The sequence below is a fragment of the Tachypleus tridentatus genome, chromosome 4 (assembly GCF_004210375.1).
Source record: "Tachypleus tridentatus isolate NWPU-2018 chromosome 4, ASM421037v1, whole genome shotgun sequence".
Lineage (NCBI taxonomy): Eukaryota > Metazoa > Arthropoda > Merostomata > Xiphosura > Limulidae > Tachypleus > Tachypleus tridentatus.
Window position 1 is genome coordinate 89,518,276 of NC_134828.1, and position 23,033 is coordinate 89,541,308.

General features: G+C 32.8%; 1 long non-coding RNA gene across 3 annotated transcripts in view; it reads right to left on the reverse strand.

Moving 5' to 3' along the window:
* LOC143249659 (uncharacterized) overlaps positions 1-22,763 on the reverse strand; it is a 63,649-nt gene extending 40,886 nt beyond the window's left edge. For 2 of the 3 annotated variants that reach the window (XR_013027888.1, XR_013027887.1), the window contains exon 1: positions 22,344-22,763. This is a non-coding gene — a long non-coding RNA (uncharacterized LOC143249659). Of the gene's footprint in view, positions 1-12,875; positions 13,206-13,585; positions 13,875-22,343 lie in introns of those variants that run through there. The other variant, XR_013027889.1, reaches the window with a different exon arrangement.
* Between the last annotated feature and the right edge of the window lie 270 nt (positions 22,764-23,033).

Consider the following 23,033-nt stretch of genomic DNA (forward strand, 5'->3'; position numbering starts at 1 on the left):
TGAGCATAAAGCTACACAATGGGTTATGTATGTTTTGTCTACCGTATTCGTTGGTAAAAGAGTAGCCCAAGAGGTGGCGATGGTTGGTGATGACTAGCTGCCTTTCTTCTTGTCTTACACTGCTAAATTCAGTACGGCACGAAATTCGAAAACAAACAACTCACTTGAAACTCAATTTTTAGCATTATTAGCCTTCTGACTCACCACGTAGAGGCTCAGGCGAGTATTTCACATAATTTATTTTCATTGATGTTTATGAAAGCTCGGCCAGTTGGTGATCACCGTCAAAGTCGTGAGCTAACATTTGAAATTAACATCTTAGAATGCTACTAAAAATGTTCCCTAGGGTCAAGGTATGGGTTTCACGTGTCATTCCAAGACATTGATGTTGTTAATTTATGACCACGCATTAATCATATGTGCTTTATTATCAGGAAATATTTTACTACTAGAAACAGTGACCTACTGAATAACATTCCAACAAAATTCCCGGAATGTGTCAGTTGACGGATATAGATGTTACACACAGTGCTTCAGGTAACCTATATTATCGCGCTGTAGCACATACCTTCACAGTAGGTACAACACATTTACAACTAACCGACATTACTGACTGCTTTCAGATCCGTATTTGGTAATCACAGTAAGACTGTGTGTAACAACTTTTTTACTCTATAATTTCATCAATATATGTCAACATTTCAGCACTGGTGGGCTATGTTATTGTTTTTGAATTAAACACAAAGCTACACAATGGGATATCTGTGATCTGCCCACCACGGGTATGGAAACCAGGTTTTTAGAGTTGTAAAGTCCGCAAACATACCGCTGAGCCGCTGGGGAGGGGGGCATTGGTGGGCTATAAACAAAACATGCATAACATAGACAAACTTTCAGAGAGAGTAGGCTATACACCAAGCACTACCACCATGAGTCAGGATTTTAAAGTTGAAAGTTTATACACCAAACATCGCTTCAATAGGTCAAGATTTCAGCACTTTGAGATTTGAGCTATACATTAAGCACGGTTAACATACGTCAACATTTTAGCACTGTTGCGCTATAAACAAGTCACAGCTAATATACGTCAAAGTATCAGCACTGAATTGCAATACCCAAAGCACAGCTAACACACGTCAAACTTTCAGAGCTGGTGAGTTATACACCAAGAAAACTGTGTTCATCATGCGTATAGCTACTCTTCCAAAATTGTTCCATTAAACATGGATATTTATATTAAAATAAACAAGTAATGATTTAAACACATTAATACATACTGAGTTCAGTTTCATAAAAAAAGTTAAAAAATCAGTAATTTTCAGATCTAAAAAACTGACGAGTAAGTTCGGGGATCGCACTCAAATACAGAAAGACATGGGGAGCGTTTTAATTATTCTGAGATATTGATGTATTTTCGACAATGTGTTTTTTTTTTTTACATTTTCGATGTTAATGGTATAAAAATCAATTCATCTCTTCTAATCATATAATCTTCCGAGTGTTATTTCCCCCCAAAAATGTTATTTCTGCTTCTATATATCAGTTTCTAAGGGATATTTTTATTGCAGTTGCAAATAATTGTTGCTTTACGAGTGTATTGCTTTACGCCTACATTATACATTATCTCTTAAAATCTTAACATTACAGTGGAAAGTAATGATCCATTAAAAGGATGAATAGTAATATGTTTGGACTATACTAAAACTTATAATGTGAATAAAGTAATGCACAGTGTAGGAACCATAATTTGACGGCTAGATCGCTTTGGACTAGAATGATAAATTATCCATTATGTCAAATGACACTAAAAATGTGTAACTGTTGTTTACGTGAGATTAGACCAAAAATGTGCACAGTTCACATGGTAAGGCATATTTTGAGACACGCTATGATGGGAATTAGTAATATCAGATCGAGAGAAAATATACCTTTATAGAACAGGTAGGATTAAAATGTGATATCATAACAGGTACTTAACTGTTTAGTATTCTACTGAAATAAAACTATGGTATGGACTATAGGTGCCCGGCATGGCCGAGCGCGTTAGGCGTGCGACTCGTAATCCGAGGGTCGCGGGTTCGCATCCCAGTCGCGCTAAACATGCTCGCCCTTTCAGCCGTGGGGGCGTTATAATGTGACGGTCAATCCCACTATTCGTTGGTAAAAGCGTAGCCCAAGAGTTGGCGGTGGGTGGTGATGACTAGCTGCCTTCCCTCTAGTCTTACACTGCAAAATTAGGGACTGCTCAGGTTTCTCCTCCTGGTTGGGGGTTGTAGAGTAGGCTAACAATCTGCTCACTTAAAAAACAGCCTGTTAATGAATCCGCAAGTAATTGCGGCCCTATGTTCCTTCATGGAATCGAGAGGCATCAATAATAATAATAATGGACTATAGAGAAACAATTATTCATATTTTCCTACTAACAAATATAGTGAGTAATTGAGTTGTGTTACAAGGAGAGGTGAGTTGTATTACAAGAATAGACGACTGGTGAGAGAAGTAGCAAATAAAGTTGTGTTCCAAAGAGAAGCAACAAACTATGTTCTACTCTGGACAGAGGTGACAAAGTACGTTATATTTGAAAGATATCTTACAAACTATCTTACCTATAAAAGATAGCTGAAAACCTCTGTGCTTTAGTTAAGAGAGATGTGATAAACTATGTTGTGGTCCATAATTGTGTAACTAATTACAAGAAAAATTATGATTTTTTGTCAAAATGTCCAACGTTTATATAGTTTCACCTCGCGAATATAACGCAATTAAAAGTATAGAAAAATATCGTTTCCATTTGCATTCATTTAGTACCACATGCGGATTCTGACGGAACGTGTCCTCCAGTTTTTGTATCTGAAGAGTTGAAAGTGTTTTCATTTGTTTCCAGTCAATGTCTTTATTCGATGTACCCTTCCGTATATTCGCATAGGGTATGGTATCCTTTAAAGTTCATCTTATGTTTGTGCATTCGGCATAGTTTTCTCTGGAAAAATGTCCTTAAACTTTACCAACTGATGATAAAGTTGAGAAAATTCTTGAACTGTATGCATGTGTTAAAGGGACGGCTATCGCAGATATACTTCATGTATGTTTGTTTCTTTGTTTGTTTGAATTTCGGGCAAAGCTACACGAGGGATATCTGCGCTAGCCGTTCCTAATTTAGCAGTGTAAGACTAGAGGGAAGGCAAATAGTCATCACTACCCATCACCAATTTTTGGGCTACTCTTTTACCAACGAATAGTGGGATTGACCGTACACATTATAACGCCCCCACGGCTGAAAGGACGAACAAGTTTGGTGTGACAAGGATTCGAACCCGCGACCCTCCTATTACGAGTCAAGCGCCTTAACCACCTGGTCATCTCGAGCCCATACCTCATGTAGCTTTACGCAAAATTCAAAACAAGTGAAACCAATAGACACCAAGTATGATATCAATTTAAAACAGCCATACATTTATATACATTAAGTTTATTGTTATTTGGAAAATGTCTCTGTTTTTATGTTCCCTTTCTATTAAAAATATCCATATTTGCAAACAGTCATCTTTATTGGAGAACATCTTTAATTTGTACTACTTAGATTAAATTTATTTTGTAGTACCTCCAATTAGTGCGATAATCAGGCAAGGTTAGCGTATCCGTAGTGTAAATTTAAAGATTAATTGTTCACTTTCCGTTGTCGCATAAGTGTATTCTACATTTTGGAGTCGTGGGTGCGCTACAGCAATGATGATCAAATGTTTGTATTTGTTTGTTTCTTGTTAAACACAAAGCTACACCGAGATCTGACTATGTACTGCCTGCAACAGATATCAGAACCCGATATTTAGCAGTGTAAGCACACAAACTTAAACCACTTGAGGCTATATATATACATATATACCATTCCCGTTCCAAATCATCAGATTGTCCTAGGTACCAAGCATGGTTTGATATTCTTGTATATATATATATATATATATATATAGAGAGAGAGAGAGAGAGAGAAAGTATCATGGGAAATACATAAATGGCGTTAAGCTCGCAACAATATTTCGTCCAAAGTATCAAAATGAACCCTGTTGAAAACAAACGTCCCGAGTCGTCATCAACTATATTACAACTACTATAATATATGAAAAAATCTTGCAACATGATTTGTGTTTCCACTACTATTCTAGTCTTGTCATTGAATACTTTGTTAACAACTACAAATAATAACGGTCATTGTCCTCGCCCACATAGAGCTTTTGATAAAAGTTAATATTTGATTAGTTTATTTTATTTCAAGTTTAAGGAAATTTGCAATCCGTCAGTTACCTGTTAGGCCTACCAAAAAAGCATGAGTTGTGTAACCACTAAAATGCTACTGATAACTACAACGAAATTTCCTAAAAATAACTTTCAATAATGAACACATTTGAGACTAAGTCTTGATACTTTTAATGAAATAAACCTTTTCCTTTGTTACATTATCGTATATGAGTTGTTCATTGGCTCTTAGTTGAAAGAATGTTAATTTGTAAGCTATATTGATGATCTTATGTGTTTTCTTTTCTAAGATATAACCATTGTGCCTTGTTCATAGGTGTTCAGAATGTCTAAGTTGAACGTCTATGTCTGTTACAAATCATAATCTATCTCGGATAAGCGCCCAGTTTAATATGTTACGTATTAAGATTTGTCTCGGACGATTCTGCGATTTTATTACATACTACGATTTCAAATAGCCTAAAATCGAGTTAACTTGTAATTCAAATTTCGAAATTAATTTCATGTCGATACGTACCAAATTTTTTATATTTGTCAACAAGATTGATACACATAATTTTCTTTCTTAAAAAAAAATTAATACACAAACAACAATACAATTTATAATAACAGTTATTACAAATAATGATTTGTTTGGAAAAATTTACAAACTTACAATCAATACTGAGTTTTCTATCTGGTCTGAAACTGAATATTTTAGCGATGGTTCACGATGAGCAAATTATTTCTGTGTTGAAACAGCTACACTTCACTTGAAAGGAAGCTAGCTAGCTTTTTCACACATGAGGTTTTTCTTAACGAAAATATCTAATTTTTTCATAGATGTACTAACGACTGCATTTAATTCACTAACGTTAAACGGTTTTTAAAGTTCGAAATCTATAAACATTCCTGCTCAAATATCTGTACTTTTCCGAGTAATAAGCGTTTATTACAATAATAAGTTGCGAAGTTTATAGTATACTGACTGTAGCCAATCATCAATATTAAAGTGTCTCTCCGCATATTGCAATGTTCTTGAAAATTCAGTTGGCAAGAATACTGGCAAACACTATGATTTTACATACACACATTGTACAATGTCGATTCTTACGTTAGAGAATTTTCTATAAATTTAGAGAATAGGCGGGACCTTTCTCAATACCTATTTAACAATATAAGTTACTTGGATCTCTAAATACATATATTTAACTGAAACAAACATAGATATTAAAACAAATATATAATAGTAAATCCGTTACCCATGTTACAAAAATTTATAGGCCCAGCATAGCTAGGTGGTTAAGGCACTCGACTCGTAATCTAAGGGTCGCGGGTTCGATTCCCCGTCACACCAAACTTGCTCGTCCTTTTACCCGTGGATACGTTATAAGTTTCGATCAATCTCACTGAGCGTTGGTAAAAGAGTAGCCCGAGAAGTGACAGTGGGTGATTATGACTAGCTGCCTTCCCTCTAATTTTACACTCCTAAATTAGGAACGGCTAGCGCAGATATCCCTCGTGTAGCTTTGCGCGAAATTCAAACAAACCAAACCAAACTAGAAAGTTATAAACTATCCCTTGATCCCTTTTGCCTATAATTTACTAAGTGGTCATTCGTGTGTGTGTAGTACTTCGTAATTGTAATCTGGCCATAAATACTTATATCTTTCACATAACTTACCAAGTATTAATCTTGCCCATAATCTTCATATTAATCATTCATATAACTTGCCTTCAACCTTTCAATCGACACCTTGTTTGTCTTGCACATGACCTTTAATCACACAATTCATGAGCTGATAATTTATGGTATATTTCAGGTTTTGTTACTGTAACCTTCCAGCCTTCGGGATCTCCCAAAGTATTTAGCTTACAGATTTTAATGATAACCTGTAAGGTAGGATTCAAACTATTTTAATGTGTTCTAATACCATTTGTGTGTTACAAAATATAAACACGGTAGAGAAGAATTTCATATTTACTGAATTATTCCAAGATAATTTAAATAATGTGATGTTCTCTCAGTTAAATTATAATAAGAAATAAGTTATTTTTATTTCTACTGAACATAGGCAATACGATTAACCAAACCTTAATGATAGGTATACAAACAAAACGAATCTGTGACGTATATTTCAGTCTATATAATTCACAAAATAATGCGAAAGTGGTTGTATACAGGATAGTATGGATTTTAAAACAAAACCTAGATAACAGTAGAAAATTATGTTAACTATATACTCCAACAACGCTAGTGTACTAAGGGGTGACTGTAAGTTTACAAGTCTTTAGTCGAATAATTCGATGCCTCCAGGAAAGTTACTCAAAGTCTGCACCTTTCTTTATAAGTTAAGAAAGAGTTTTTAATTATAATTTTTAAATTAAATAACTGTAACAGATGAACAATTTGTAAGAATATATAATGTAGGCTGAGAAAAAAACACCTCGATATAGCTTGGTTCAAAGCTATCTTTCTGACCAATATCTGTAATAGTAAAATCTGTGCGTCAGAAAAAAACCCAACAAAAAACGATATATGATCACTACGTAATAGAGTCATTTAAGCAGTATTGTAATGAAAATACAGCTGTTGTGAAAGAGCGCCCCTTCCCTGGCTCAGCGGTAAATCTGAGGACTTGTAACCCTAAAATTCCGGTTTCGATAGCATATTGTGTAGTTTTGTGATTAAAAACATCATTAAACAGGTGATTCCGAATCAAATAGGGAAATTATTAAGAGTTTATGTTTTATTGCCTGTTCAAGATGTGTTCAAAAACATAGAAAAATAAACATCTAATGCAAAATTACCCTTCAAGTTACGTTTCATGTCACCTAAGAAGCAGAATAACACTTAAACCTCCTAAATGTTGTGGAGAGTCCAACACAGTGTACATAATAATAAAGGTGTTTTTCAAGTATTTGTAAATATAAGAGTTTCGTGCGAAAGCATAAACTTTTCACAGCCAGTTTGATCTCGCAAATCATCAAATGTCCTTCCTCGCCACAGGAGAACCTTTATTTTAAAACCTAGATTAAATTAAGTTCGACTTAACCTAGTTAAAACTAGTTGAACTGTCAATACGTTTCACTCGACATGAAAAAAGGAACAACGAGAAAACCAAAGCGCTGAAATACTTTGTTTATCAAATTGTGTTAAACGGCTGCGGTTTTATTATTTCAACAAGAGAAAAAAAAATGACTCTCAAGACTTGATGGTTTATTTTTAACGTCGATTAGTGAAAGTAAGAATGAAAAGCAAGGTGTGGGGTAAAAGGAAATAGTTGTAGTTATATCCATCTCTCCTAAAAGTTCTAAACGTCATCCTGAATAAGACAGATGAGAAACCAACTGTCAGAAACAATAAAGTATCTCCAGCTTCTCTGTTCTTAACGAGGAACGACCTTAAAACGTTAAAGTTTTCAGGGCAAAAAAATATGAATTTGTTTTTCTCATCATTCCTTTAAACATTACTTACGATTAATATCAGATAATACGCTTACGTTATCATCAGGATATGATACATGTAAGATAACTGTCACGTAATAATGCATCCGTGTCAAATGGAATATAGCTATGAAAGATTATTTTATCCGAAGTTGTTTGCTAAGGGGTTTTAGCCACCACCATGACGCCTAAGTCTCTGATTTACAACTGCAGCAAGATTTCTTGAATCTGTGATCTATATACGGCTGATTTAATGCACAATAATTATATTTACAAAACAATGCATAGTAATATGTTTAGATTATTAAATTCCACAGTAAAACAAAAAATCAAAAACACATTTTTTTTTTAATTTAGTGTACACATAAAAATAAAATGACTAGGAATCAGTCACAATATTTATACAATTGGTTATAAAACAAAGAAAAACTTTCCAAGCGATATAGGAGGACAACAAAAAGTACAAATGTGTTATATCTTTAATACCTTAAAACATATTTCACATGTACTGAAAGCTATTTGTTTTTACTACTATTAAAGTTTGTTTTTTTAATTGAATGCAGGAAGGCTAGAAAACAGTTTATTTGCAACTTAAGTGTTTTTCTTGAGTGACGCTGTACATCCATCATTCAGCCGGTCGCACGGACCAGCGGTTGGCTGTAAGGCAGCAGTCATTATGTACGTGTATACAGCAGATGCGACTGACAATTAACAAAATAAAAAGTAAGAAATTAGAATCTAAATACATTACTTTCACAAGTTAATACATGGGCTACATGAAGTTTTTCTAAACTAACTTGTTTTTACAATATCACGACATATTCAAAAGACAAAATCATATGTATAGTATTCCAGATGTTATAAGCCACCACAGCGCATCTACATTTATATAGGATTTCAAGAATATTTAGCGTTTATGCTGCTGATTTATTATTCCGAATATTTAACCGACAATTTGTTAAAAATAAACTAGATATACTATCTTTAATCACCTATATTAATCTTTTGTTAATATTATTTATGTAAAAATTCCAACAAGTAACAGATAAAGACGCATTACGAATTTACCTAGAATAGTGTTTTAAAAATAACTTTTTATTTTAGCACATTTCTGCAAACGCATATAACGTAAATATAATATAATAGAAATATTAATAAACTGATGGACACTACTGAGGTCACCATACACTATTGAATATTACTGCTGTATAAATAAATTATATTAATGGCTTTTGCTATTTCAAAAGCAAAGAATCATTCGACCTGTGATTACAACCATGGAGAACGTTATGGTGCCATTACTTTGAAACATTCAACAAGTATGTATATGCAGTGGCATAGGAATCGGGAATCCCACACTTTACATTTGTCTTCTACATACCTCTGGTGGGTTAATTTTCATTTCCAAAAGAAATGACACCCTACTCGATGGGAATATAATTTTTTCAATATTCCTCGAAAATCATGGAAGCTTTATATAAAATATACAGTTTCTTCACAATGTATTTAGCTTTCTCTGATGACAGAATAGCTAGTATAACGTAGTTGTGAGACAAATTCATTTGGTGTCATTTTTAATTTACACAGTACAGTAACATGACTTCGCAGGCATCATAGGTTATGTTGGTGAACATAATAGAAACAGTGTAATGGATTTGTTGCTTTGGTTCCATAATCAGCCTCAAAAGCATGACGTGTAACTTGTACATATATCATGACACTAGCTAATATCTCAGTAGCGTCTCATACTTTAATTTCTTTCTAAGTTACCACTAATGATATTATTGCATTGAATTCAGTTGCAGTTATATTGTACGAAAGTAAATTCCTTTTGAAAAAAAATCTTTCAAAATATTGCTTATTTATCCAACGTTATTTTTTTTAATTTTTATTTTTCATGTCGAAGAGTACTTACGTTGGCTTTGACGAAGAGCTCTGGATTTCGGAGCTGTTGATCCGAGTTCGAATCTGTCTGATAATCCACACACACACTATGAGTGCATTATAAGAATGATACTAAATTTCTTGCGGTGGATTATGAGTATCGATGTGCTGCGGTCCCTAATTTTTAACTACTGATGATAGCTTTGCCATAAATATAAATCACGAAAACAAATATCTTTAAGATTATAATGAGCCGACAAGCACGAAATACAAGTTTAAATATTATATGAAATCTTATACTGAATAACAACAATGCAGTTTATTGTAAATAATAACATTTAAACTGTCCATTCATAACGAAAGCTTTCAGGTGCAGTATACTACAATACAACAGCTCGATGACAGACTGAAGTTTTGATTACAATTCATACTATTAGCTATATACCAATTTACCCACAAGGTTATAAATCAATGATTTATTTCTGCGTTTCAAACTGGGTGAATGGATAAAGCTTTAGCAGAATGTGTTAGTTGCACGCATTTTATATTACAGTTTCGTAATAATAATAACAGCTACATGTAATGCGCTAAAACGTGTTGTATGTTTGGCAATTTTTCTAAATAATTTAAACTATTTAAGTTACTGTGAAATTAAAATAACGTAGCATATCATAAAGGGCCATAATCGTTGTTCATGATAAACTTTCTGCCATTAAAAAACGTTTTCTTAATTTCAAGGTGAACGCCACCTACTCGCTATCTTATAAACCTCCATTAACAACTTCGATATTTATAATTGCATCTTCTGTCTAAGACCGATACTATTCCTTTTTAAAAGATATATTTTTACATCTTTCCCCCTCTATAAAAATATTATATATTATTTATAAATATATATGTTAAAACAGTTGGTTTGGGTTGAGAACATTTTTTATCCAGAGGAGCGAACAAGGTTTCGACCATCTTCGGTCATAGTCAGATTCACAAAGAAAGATTATTTATAAATACATACTTTGTATTATGTTTTCTAGCATTCCAAAGAGCAACATATTTTTAATTCATTCATTTATTGGAAAATATAATAATATATCCAACTAATTTATAATTGGTTTGTTTTGATTTTCGCGTAAAGATACACGAGAACTGTCTCTGCTAGGAGTCCCTAATTTTCCATTGTAAGACTAAAGGAAAGGCAGGTAGTTATCACCACCCACTCATGAGCTACTCTTTTACCAACAAATAAGGATATTGACCGTCACATTATAATGCCTCCACGGCTGAAAGGGTAAGCATATTTGGCGTGATAGGGGTTCGAACCCGCGATCACGAGTGGAGTGCCATAACCACCTGGCCATGCCGCGCCTGGAACACCTCTAATTTCTAGAGAACAACAATGTAACAAAAGCAGCTAGAAATTAATAGTTTTCTGAAATACGTGTTATTCTAAAACAGCACATGCTCAGAATAAATGAAAATTTATAAAAGTTCTACATTAAAATAAGGAATGAGAAAACGCGTGGTACACAGGCACGCAACACTTTTATAATTTTGTCTGTTAAGTCAGTAATTGTCAAGCAATGACCAAAAACTGAGTGAAGTATCTTATTTTGTTTAGTAAATAACGTAAATGTGAATGTTTTAACCCAAGGCTATCCACGTTCTTTCCATCACAGATTGTTCTGGAGTTTTTAGTTCAAATTGAACAAAGGGTGTTTTACAACAATGTAGTTTTACTGTCCGACGTTTATTTTCAAACATGAATTCTACAACATTAAGAACTTTGTTTGAACAAAGCTAGTAGAAAATCAAAAACAAGAAAAGGGAAACAATTGTATTAAAAAAATTTAATGGTGTTTTAATGTTCACAATGTTTCAGACTGGAATATCCTTCCACTGGCGATTTTAAACTTCCTTTTCAATGTCAATTCCCAAAGGAACCGTAGTTCTTTTTGTTGGAGCAATGTACAAACAAAAATCAAAACTACATTTGCCCAAGACTGTTAATTTCTTTCCAGTTTATGGCCGAGCGCGTAAAGCGTGCGACTCGTAATCCGCGGGTTCGCGCCCGCGTCGCGCGAAACATGCTCGCCCTCGCAGCCGTGGGGGTGTATAATGTTACGGTCAATCCCACTATTCGTTGGTAAAAGAGTAGCCCAAGAGTTGGCGGTGGGTGGTGATGACTAGCTGCCTTCCCTCTAGTCTTACACTGCTAAATTAGGGACGGCTAGCACAGATAGCCCTCGAGTAGCTTTGTGCGAAATTCCAAAACAAACAAACAAACAAACTTTCCAGTTTAGAACACTTCGGGCTTGTTTTTCTTTTCCGATAACAATGTATGTTACGATGTTTATTCGTAGTTAGTTATCACCATTAGATTCCATCTAGGAACATAGGGCCGCAATCGCTTGCGGAATCTTCAACAAGTATTTAAGTGAGTAGGTTGTTAGCCCACTGCACCAAGCCATCCCTAATTTAGCAGTGGAAGACTAGAGGGAAGGCAGCTAGTCGTCACCACTCACCGCCAACTCCTACTCTTTTTATCAATGAATAGTGGGATTGACCGTGGCATTATAACGCCCCCACGGCTAGGAGGGCGAGCATGTTTGGCGCGACGCGGGCGCGAGCCAGCGACTATCGGATTACGAGTCGCAGTCGCACACCTTACGCGCTAGGCCATGCCAGGCCATTTATTCGTCGTACATGAAGGCAAATGTAAGCAAAATTATATATTCGAGCTTTCGTAAAAGTTTCGTAAAAAATTATAGTAATTTGCCAAAGGGTTGTCAGGTTGCTTTTATTATTATTATTATGGTATATACTCTTAAAACTAATTATTCATACATACAATGAAATCATTACTCGTAGATTTTACATTCTGCAATCCTTTAAATGAAGCAGTCCTCGGCCATAGAAAAATGTTTTATGTAATATCTTTTTCTTTGTTTTTTAACAGATGGAAGTTATAATTTTGACTTAAGTCTGCAAAACGTAATAGATCATAAGGAATTATTTCTGATTCTTCGGCTCCCCGCGTGGGCTTAAAAGGCAAAATTAGTATATCAGAAATAAAAGTATACTATTGTACATTATCATAACAAGTAATATTTAATACCGTTTTTCTACACACCCCGTTATAAATCTTTTCACTTTATATTAAATGTAGTTGTGGTAATGTTACTGATGTGCCATATATCAAAATTTGAAACGGCACATTGCCAACTTTTAATGTTTCTTCTATTGTTTTTAGCAAAATATGCTAATAACAATTATTCTCTGATTTTTTTATTATCGCAATGTATTTACCACACACATAATGAACCAAAACAAAAAGGTGTTTATACTGTATAAATTTTACAGGACCGTTACTATACAGACACATAATGAGACGGTAACTATAAACTTATATATAGCTAATATTATGTACAAGCAGTGCTAACATCCTTTAAAGAAATAAAAAATAAATACAATATGAGACAAAATAATTACTCAAGTTAATAAATGCAAAATGTTTAATTAAAATGGTCTTACTTCCCAGTCACATATCAGATAAGCAAAGATTGTGTCCGTTACTTTACAGCACTTTCACGATAAACAATTTTTATTCCTCTGCGAACTTTAGGAAGGTTGCCATTTAATAATGATGGCTGCAACAAAAAGGCGGTGGTACAAACGGTATTATGTTTACTCTAAGTGTCCATTATATGCAGTTGATTAGTACAATATATCTGATGAAAATATATTACATTTACAATTATAACAACATTTTATATTTACTAAAGTAAAGCTAGCATGTTTCATATGTTTTAATGAGTTTCTAAATATTCAGTGTAAAAATTTGTAGGTTTCATAAAGAAAATATATACTCAAACTTAACAGTTAGTGTTAACTAGCCTTTCAGAATAATTTTCAAACAGACCTGAGGAATTTTTTGTTGTTGTTGTTTAAACTGAGCGTAACATCTCATAGAGAAACAAACACAATGATTTTGTAAAACATACTTATGATCAACAACATTTAAAATTACCTTAATAAAGCCATAAAAGTTGTGATAAAAATAATGTCAACTGCAGTTGTTTTTTTCCACATTCCTCCAAGTTTGTCTACTTTGGATTCAAAACCAGAAGTGTATGAAGATATTGTTTCAGACTTATCTTTTGTCTCCCACAAATCAATTCCAAAGACGCTTTTCATTCAATACCAGAACTCATCAGTTGTGCTGGATGATGAAAGACATAAAGTTCTCTGAAATGCTATTTGCATATTCACTATAATACTTCAAAAGCAACTTTTTTCTCAAGCCATGTTTAAAGCTCCTGCAATAAGAATAATTTAGAGCTTTTATCATAAATTGGTTCTAGTACTCCTAAAATTAGGTTAAAGTTGTATTTGGATAAAAAACATAATTTTATTAGGAGATTGAAATTTTGTATTGAAACAAACACAATAGGTATCATTCTGATAAAACTACGCAAATATGTTTATGTATCGACATGATGCAATTTATACATATTTTACAAATGTACACAATATATTGTTGATTGGAGTGAAAACAGAACAAAAAGTAAGGGAAAGTGGTAATAGGAAAATTTTCAGAGGTGCATAAGGAGATATTAGATGTAAATCAGGTTTTTACAGTATATTTTGCTTTTAAATACCCATGCATATACCTCTTTATTCTAAATATTCTAAGGAAACATTTTTTCTACCAGTCTAATTTAAAACAAAAAGTACAGGATCCTTGCTGACAGATGAAGGAAACATTTTGCAATATAATAGTTTAAATGTTATTCAGGCTATTATCTAGGATGGTGTTCGAAGAAGTAATACAGCTGAATACATCAGTCAACTTTAATTAGTAACAGAATGAAAGTAGTCTTAAAAATAAACTGTTTTTACTTGTAGATTTAAAAAAATTCCAAAAAGGTTTCATATCTCACACCCTAAAAAGTTCCAGAAGAACTGATGCATCAGGCTGAGAGTAATTTCTCACAGTTTTCAAGGGTTGTAACTTTAAAATACTTTAGAATTTAAACTCACCAATAGTAGGAACTCCTTAAACAACCCATTATACATTGTAAGAATCAAACCAGCAACAGAAAAAACATCTGAGTTACTAGTTTCTTCTGTCAAAAGTTACTTTTTGGTAAAAATAGTTCCAGTGAAAAAATTCATGATGGTTTAAAAAAAAATGGTATTAGAAATATTGATTTATAAAACATGTAAGGTGACACTATGGTTTTATAATTAACAAACAAAAGAGGCAATAAAACATGTAAGGTGACACTATGGTTTTATAATTAACAAACAAAAGAGGTAATAAAACATGTAAGGTGACACTATGGTTTTATAATTAACAAACAAAAGAGGTAATAAAACATGTAAGGTGACACTATGGTTTTATAATTAACAAACAAAAGAGATAATAAAACATGTAAGGTGACACTATGGTTTTATAATTAACAAACAAAAGAGATAATAAAATTGTAATATTTTAGCACAAAAACCTTAATTTGTAACCACAAATTTTGTGTGATAACTTACATTTTAATCATTATTTGTATTTAGTGTGCATCATATGAGTTTAAATGTAAACATTTTATTGATATAGATAACAGTTTTTTGTTAAAACCCACCATCAAGATGATCTATTCCATAACAATGTTTATATGATTTTAATAAGAAAAACACAGGAGAAAAGACATACAAATATATTTCTTTATATAAAAAAGTCTTAATTGAAATTCTGCAGCCAAGTTTTAAAATGTGAACTTTAATATTATTTCTTCTTAGTGAGCTAGATTTAAAATAAAGAACAAACCAGTAAAAACTATCACCCTTGCAGATGAACCTGAAACTAACTAGGGTAAGGAGCATGAACAACTTTAAAACAATAAGTAGTTTTACAAAAACAAATTACACAAAGTCAATTTTTTCTATTCATTATGACTGCTAGTCTTCTATATATGTTTTACATATTAAAATTCCTTTTTCAATCTCTTTTTTAAAGAAACCAAAATTTCTTACTTTAGAAAGGTAATAAACTTTTAAAAACAAACATTAGAATAAAGTACATCTATCTAAAACAAAATTGTAACAAAATTAAGTTTTGTCTGACTAAATCTATCTAATTATAATATTATTCAATAAATTTATAGTACCAATACAGACTGACATTTTATTTGTGAAAATTCTAAATACATGCTACTTCTAAATAAATCCCACAAGTTACAGCTACATGGGTACTGTTTAAGACAGGTGAATGTTATTAAGAGAAATAAAATAAATAACAATTTATATGATTATATCCAGCTTTGTAGTTGTTGATTACTTTTTTTTAGTGCAAAGATACAAGACTGGCTACCCACTCTCTGTGCACTGCAGGGAGATATACCATTAACCTACTGAGGGAACCATCTGTGATAAACAGCTGACAAACCACAACTATACATTACAGTGGCCTAGAACTGTAGCACTTGGGACACCACAGCAATCTCAATCAGGGAATGCTTTATGTCCATTAGAGATTGTGGAGCAAAAAATATTGTTAGAACATTTGTTTTCCTGGATGTTAATGAACCACTAAAGGTGATGTAATGGAAGGTTGCTCAGTCATCCACAGTTTCACAGGAAAGCACACATTAAGGAGTGTGTTATATATATTATTAGGGTTATAAGTCAGGTAATTCCATATTGGAAAAAATAGTTATGTGAGATGTTGAACACAAGGAATCAAAAGCAGGGAGTAAGATCTGAAACTCATCTGGCTTGACCTAGTCACTAGGAATGGCTTGATTAATAAAGCAGTTCAATGTCCTGTACCATACAACCAGGTAACATCCTAGCCCTAATTCTCAAGTGTGTCCACTCAGTCTTGTACCAGTGAGATAGCACTTTATGATTATGAACTCTTCATAATGATTTCCCAAGCAGCTTAGGAAAAATGGGGAAGCAAGTGTTCTCCCATACTACATTAGAAGAGATAGAATTATGGAATTTGCATAGTAAAAAAATCAGTGGTTTATGTGGACCCTTATTATCAGCCACAATAATCTGGAATTAGGTCCCACAGTGAGAAACAATGAATGAGTTACTGCAACCAAAGATAGCAGGCATAACCAGGTGCAAGAGTAGATACACACCTAGTGTTCTCATTTTCGTTTTTTGTTTTCAAATGCAGTCCATTCTGGAAGTTACACACATAGACACTACTAGAGCAGTTTTGTAGAAAACCTCATCTTAACAGCAGGCACTAACAAGGGGAAGTGAACTGCTCAATGCAGGTTTTGGGGAAGTAATGCAACACCAGCCATCCAGTGGGTTCCATCATCTCAATAATAGATGTATATGTGTAGTTAAAATAAGGTGTTTGTGAAACCTGCAAAACAAAGGAAAAAATTGCATAGCTCACTATCAAAGTCACTGTCAAGAGAGAAGAATGATTGAAATTCCCTATGGTGTAAGTAATGTACACTAATGTGTCAGGGATTGTCCACACCTCCATTTGCAAGATCTCATACAAGAGATGTTGATAGTTAGAGGCAAAAGAAGTTGTGAAGTGACTAACATGATTGAAGAAGACATGAAAAAAAAGTCATAACCAACAGAAAATCCAAGCAAAATGGAAGGTAATAAGTGAATAAAACACCTTCCCAAGCCAATCAAAGATTTGGACAGTCAAGGAAGATGATGAATGTGGCCTTGTGGCAAATATTGCAGAAAGAGGCCAAGATAAAGTGAATAACAGCTCATAGAAGAAGGAAGAAGGGAAGAAATATGTCCAATTCATATAAAAAGAGCCCAGCATGGCCAGGTGGTTAAGACACTCAACTCCAAGGGTTGCAGGTTTGAATCTTAGTAACACCAAACATGCTTGCCTTTTGAGCTGTAGGAACATTACAATGTGATGGTCAATCCCACTATTCGTTGGTAAAAGAGTTGCCCAAAAGTTGGCAGTGGGTGGTAATGACTAGTTGCCTTCTCTCTAGTCTTACACTGCTAAATTAGGAATGGCTAGCACAGATAGCCCTCATGTAGCTTTGCAGAAAATTCAAAACAGGAAAATTACAAATAGTTGAAGAGGATACCCATACTAAAAACATTAACAACTGGTTGATTTCTAAAAACATCAACAATGTTCTCAAAATTAGGAAAAGGTGGAAAGTTAAAATGTTCATAAACTGAAAATGTATTTCCCTATAGATACTTACTATAGAGACTTACCTCCTGTCACAGGAAACCTTTCTCATGTTATCCTGCCCTCTGTTGGTGCAAATTGTTTTGCCACTAGCCTTGATACTCCCACTTATTTCTGCATACATGCAAATGATCATGCAACAACCATCCATAAACAGGAGTGTGATGTTACCCTATCATAACTAGCACTCTCTATAATCTTGTAGCTGTTAACTGCTGCTCAGCTAGCAGTCGTACTGAACAGTTGTATTTTCACGCAGGGTTTAATCCACAATTTTTTATTTTTGTACTTCTTCTAGTTTAGTTACATTGCTATTTACCATTTTCATTCTCTTCATGGAAAGTTATGAATTATTTTATGTGACAACAACTGTTGTTACTGCTGCAGTAGAGTTACCGAACATGTCTTTTCTTTTCTCTTTCTTTAACAATGTTTTTCACTGTAAAATTTTATTGTTTAATAAGATTATCATGAATTCTCTTATCTGTGTCAGCAGAATATGGAATGGAAGCCACTGGGACTGTACAACATAATATTAAGAAAGTGATCATGAAAACATTCAATAAGCCTACACATGAAAAAGCCTTCTTGTTCTTCCACTTTAAACATTAGACACATTTACATTAATACCTTCATAAATAAAAACTGAAGATCATACTATACTTTAATTTATCCTTTAAATAGCAAGTTAGGTATGCTAAAGAAATATTTCATTGTAGTCTCTAGTATATAAACCCCTTTAAAGAAATATATTGAAATAAATATCTTACGGACAAGTAATCAGTAAAATGTTGTTCACATTTTGAATTTTCTCCAGCTGTATAGGAAATCATAACTTTATTACTCAAACTAAAGGTACTGTTTAAAATAATAGAGAAAATTAAATGTAATAATAAGTAATTCAATGAAAAACTAAATGAAATTTAGAAAAACTAAATCATGGGTGTTATTTTATTACAAAAATACTGCCACGTTCTAAATAACTTTTTACTTAGGATAATATTTGAAAACTTGAAAAATTTACATTTGTTGTTTATATGAATTTATCTAGAACTTAAAAATTGACTTAGAGAAACTGAAACTTTTGAACCGATTAATTAACATGAAAATGTAAACATTCCTAAGTATGAAAAACAGTAAACAAGGACTATTGCAAGGTTGCCCATTTTACACTACCCTGACTTTGCCATTTATTTCATCTAAATGACAAAACAGTAATTTATAATTGTGTAATGTTCATTTAAGTAGTAATATTAGATTTGAAAAGCTTCCAAGCAGAATATTTGTAGAGTAGAGACACTTCATTAGAAAATAGTTTCAGTCTACTATACTGGATGATCTAATATTAAAATTTCTCAAGCATAATCTCAGTGTTCTCACTGAAGTATATTCTGTGTTTCATAATATTTTAGTTCTTTCTCCAGCCAGAATTAACTTCCTAGCAAAATTTGTAGAATTACAATGGTACAATAATATCTTATTTCAGTTTGTTGATATTTATATGGTTAACATTCTTTCAGGTACATTCAATGAAGAATGCCTATTAATCTCACCCATTTAAGTGCAATGGTAGGTTTTGCACTTGAATGATCACCCAGTTTGATAACACAAAATATCACTGTTTATTTTGGTCAAGATTAATGAAGTCTTTGTCATTTCCACTGCTAAATGTTATGTGTGATGATATAGTTATTTCATTAATTAACTTTATCAGAAGTTAAATATGATACACATCTGCAGAAATTTAAAATACTTCACATTTTTATAAAGGAGATAGAAATGCACAAAATACTTGAATATCAGTCTCCTCCTCTGCACTTTTTTTGATCTGATCATACCTAATTTTAAAAACTTATAACCAATTAAAACGTAATTTGTACATTTATCAAAACAAAAAAACAACTTGAGAAAAGAAACCAAGATATTTCAACAACAGAAAAAATGAAAACTAAACATAATACATAATAAAAATTAAAAACGTTTTACACAGATAATGCTTAACATTAAGCATATGACATAATTCAAAACCTTTTAAGAAGAATATTATAAGAATACATTTTAAAATCCCATAATGATGATAGACTAAATTAATGCCTGAGCAAGAATGAAACATAAGGGCATCCTCAATAGCCATGGCATTTGAAATTCTTTTAGGCAGGATTAGAGTAAATTAATCTATGAAACCTTTGGTACAGTTAAACACATCAATCAAAACGGTTTGACTTCCTGAGTCTAAAACTGCAATTAGATCACTAGTCGATCAAAAGATGAAACCATAAGCTAACAGTTTACATGTGAAAAACACCAAAGCCATTCTATGAGAGGTTATGTTGTTGTTAAAAATAAATTGAACTCTTTAACAACAATTAAAATATAAAATAAAACCATACAAAAATGATAAAGACGTCAAATGAAATCTTTTAACAAAGATCACCATGAAATAAAAAATACAATAATAAACATTGTATTTTGGAAGGAATAATTAACAAAAATTAAAACACTATAAAAGGTAATATGAAATAACTCTCAATAACCTAAACAATATAAGGTCTAATAACCTTTGGCAAAACATCAAGATGCCATAAAACAGAAACAAACTCATTTCATATACAACATACAAAAGTAAAAAATTATTCACAAAAAACACAATAAAATTAAAAGTTGATAATCTTAAAAAAAACCATGAACATGATCAAATTACAAAACTTCCCATAAACTAGTGCATCTGCATCATTAGATGATAGTAATAAAAATTAATTTTAAATATTTACTATATTTAATGATAGCATAGCTATTTTGGTGGTCCTTGTTTTTACAGTTTTGATTTATAATACCCTAACCCTTCATTTTGTTCCAGTTATAAACAAGTAATTTATACAAGATTTTATCCACATTGAATAACATTTATGGTTGTTCAAAGTAGTTGAACTTTGAACAGTATGAAGAAACAAAGAGCAGGAAAAGCAGTCCTTGAATGAAACTATCAGTTGTTGTAAATCATCCCACACTAGTGCTGATGAATTTGGTTGATACAAATACCAATAACATGGAAAAATCAAATTGACAATCTGCTAAAGATCTTATCTGGAGAAGGAGTAAACCAATTCCTGAGTGTTCCAATGTTGAGCTCTAGCACTGGAAAGGCTGGAAATTCTGCTGTAACATGTTTGCTGGATGAAGAGGGACCAACTCATCATGTAAAGACAGTTTGCTTTAACATGATATAGAACAATACTGGTTCCAGAAGTGAAGTGTGTGCTCTCAGAACAAAGACTGAAAAGAATATCTTGTATTGGACATGCTAATATCACATCTTATAACCTATTCTAAAACGTGTTTTCAAACATGTATGGAGCTTTCTTCTAGCTCAGACATTGTAATTTTTAATCAGTTCTAGCATTCTTGGGAATATACAGACCAGACCAATTATAAAAATGCAGATGACCATAAGGATGTAGCACAAACCACAGAAAGAAATAAAGACATTATCATTGCTACAAAATAGGGACAATTATCAAGAGATTTTTAAACTAGTCATAACCTTTCTTTGTGACAAACTCCTTGTAGAGTGTAATTTGTACATTAATGCATAATGAAAGGCCAAAACATTATTTCCCTCAAGATGTATATGTTTATGGGATAGTTTATTCACTGTACACAAGAAAAGAGGACTCTAGAACATCTCCATGTTTGTTGTTCAAGTCTATTAGGGGCATATTTCACTGCACCTGATGCTATATTTTCTCCTTGCAGTGATTTTAACTTCTCATAATGTCTTGTTAAGCATAAGATAGTGAATTCTTTCAAACTCTGCTTGTACAAAATGTGATGGACATCGATGTTATTTCAATGAGGAACTCATTGGCTTAACATTCTCTGATTCAACTGTACCTACAAAGTGAAAACAAGCAATGATAAGAGCACTAAATGAGAAGAATACATGAATTAATCTCCATAGTGTATCCATCTGTATGGAAATTTCGTAACAAAGAACACAACAAACAGAATATTCATGGAATTTCAAAATAATGACCCTGAGCCATGGAAAGTCAGAGAGGACTACAGAGAGAGAAGCAAAAAAGACAGTTGAACTCTTGAATGTTGTGTGGCCCTTACTGAGAAGGACAACTCCATCATAACAAAGAAGGAATCAGAAAACAGTTGTTCCATCAAGCTGTACAGGATCACAGAAAGCGCTTTCCTAAGAGCAAAGATAAAACAATAACAAGGCAAAAGCAACTACCCACAGCAAAATCATATAATTATACTATTGTACATGCAATAAAATAATGATATCTACAAATACGTCACTTGTAATACATAAAAAACATGTTTTTCTATAATATAGTATATAAGGCACCAAGCTAATGTAGTCTAGAACTTCAACCTCACTGAGTAATCTTCTTAATATGGTCCAAAATGAGTGAAGTTTGACGTTTAGTTTTTTGTATATTTCAACAAAAGTTATAATTTTCATATACTAAAAATTTATATCCGATAGGTAATTTACCCCTCTCACATAAATAGCTATTCTCGTTCAGTCTTGTCCTCTATATGCAAAAAAAAATTATTTATGAATGCCACAAACCTTTTTCTCCCCTTCTTTGGAAATGACTAACTTTAATGTCTCTCATACAAATCTTCATGCGACAGTCCGCCACCAATAAGAGAGTGACTTTCATTATACATGTGACAATATCTCTCTTCAATTCTACCTATCACTTCGAGCTTTAGCAGAAAATGGAATAATCGGTTTTCAGAGGCGAGGAAAAGCGGAAAGTGAGAAAAGGTGTAGGTACCTTTTAGAAATACATTTTTCAGTACATGAAAATTATAACTTCTGATACAAGGCATTATCTCCTCTCACATAAATGGCTAGAACCACATATTAAATTGGTAGAGAAACTGGTGTAAGAGAAAAAATCATTCTTCGAAAGTATCTACAGGACATTATCTAAATTGAGAGTCAGATTTTAAAACCCAATGACGGATACCACATCTGAACCAGGCATACTCTTTATTCATTATAGAAGGATGCCGCATATATGGGAAGAAAACAAAGAAGCACATCCAACTGAGAAGGAAATATGGCCATAAAAATGATCCAAACCATGCAATATTTATGAAACACAAACCCTGAAATTATAAAAATGGATAAAATGAAAAGGCTGTGCCCCTAGATGTAGAATGGCGAGGGTGCAATAGACCATACATAACAAATTAACTACATCAAAAACCAATGTCACTGGAAACTGACATCCACACTGGTGTAAGATGA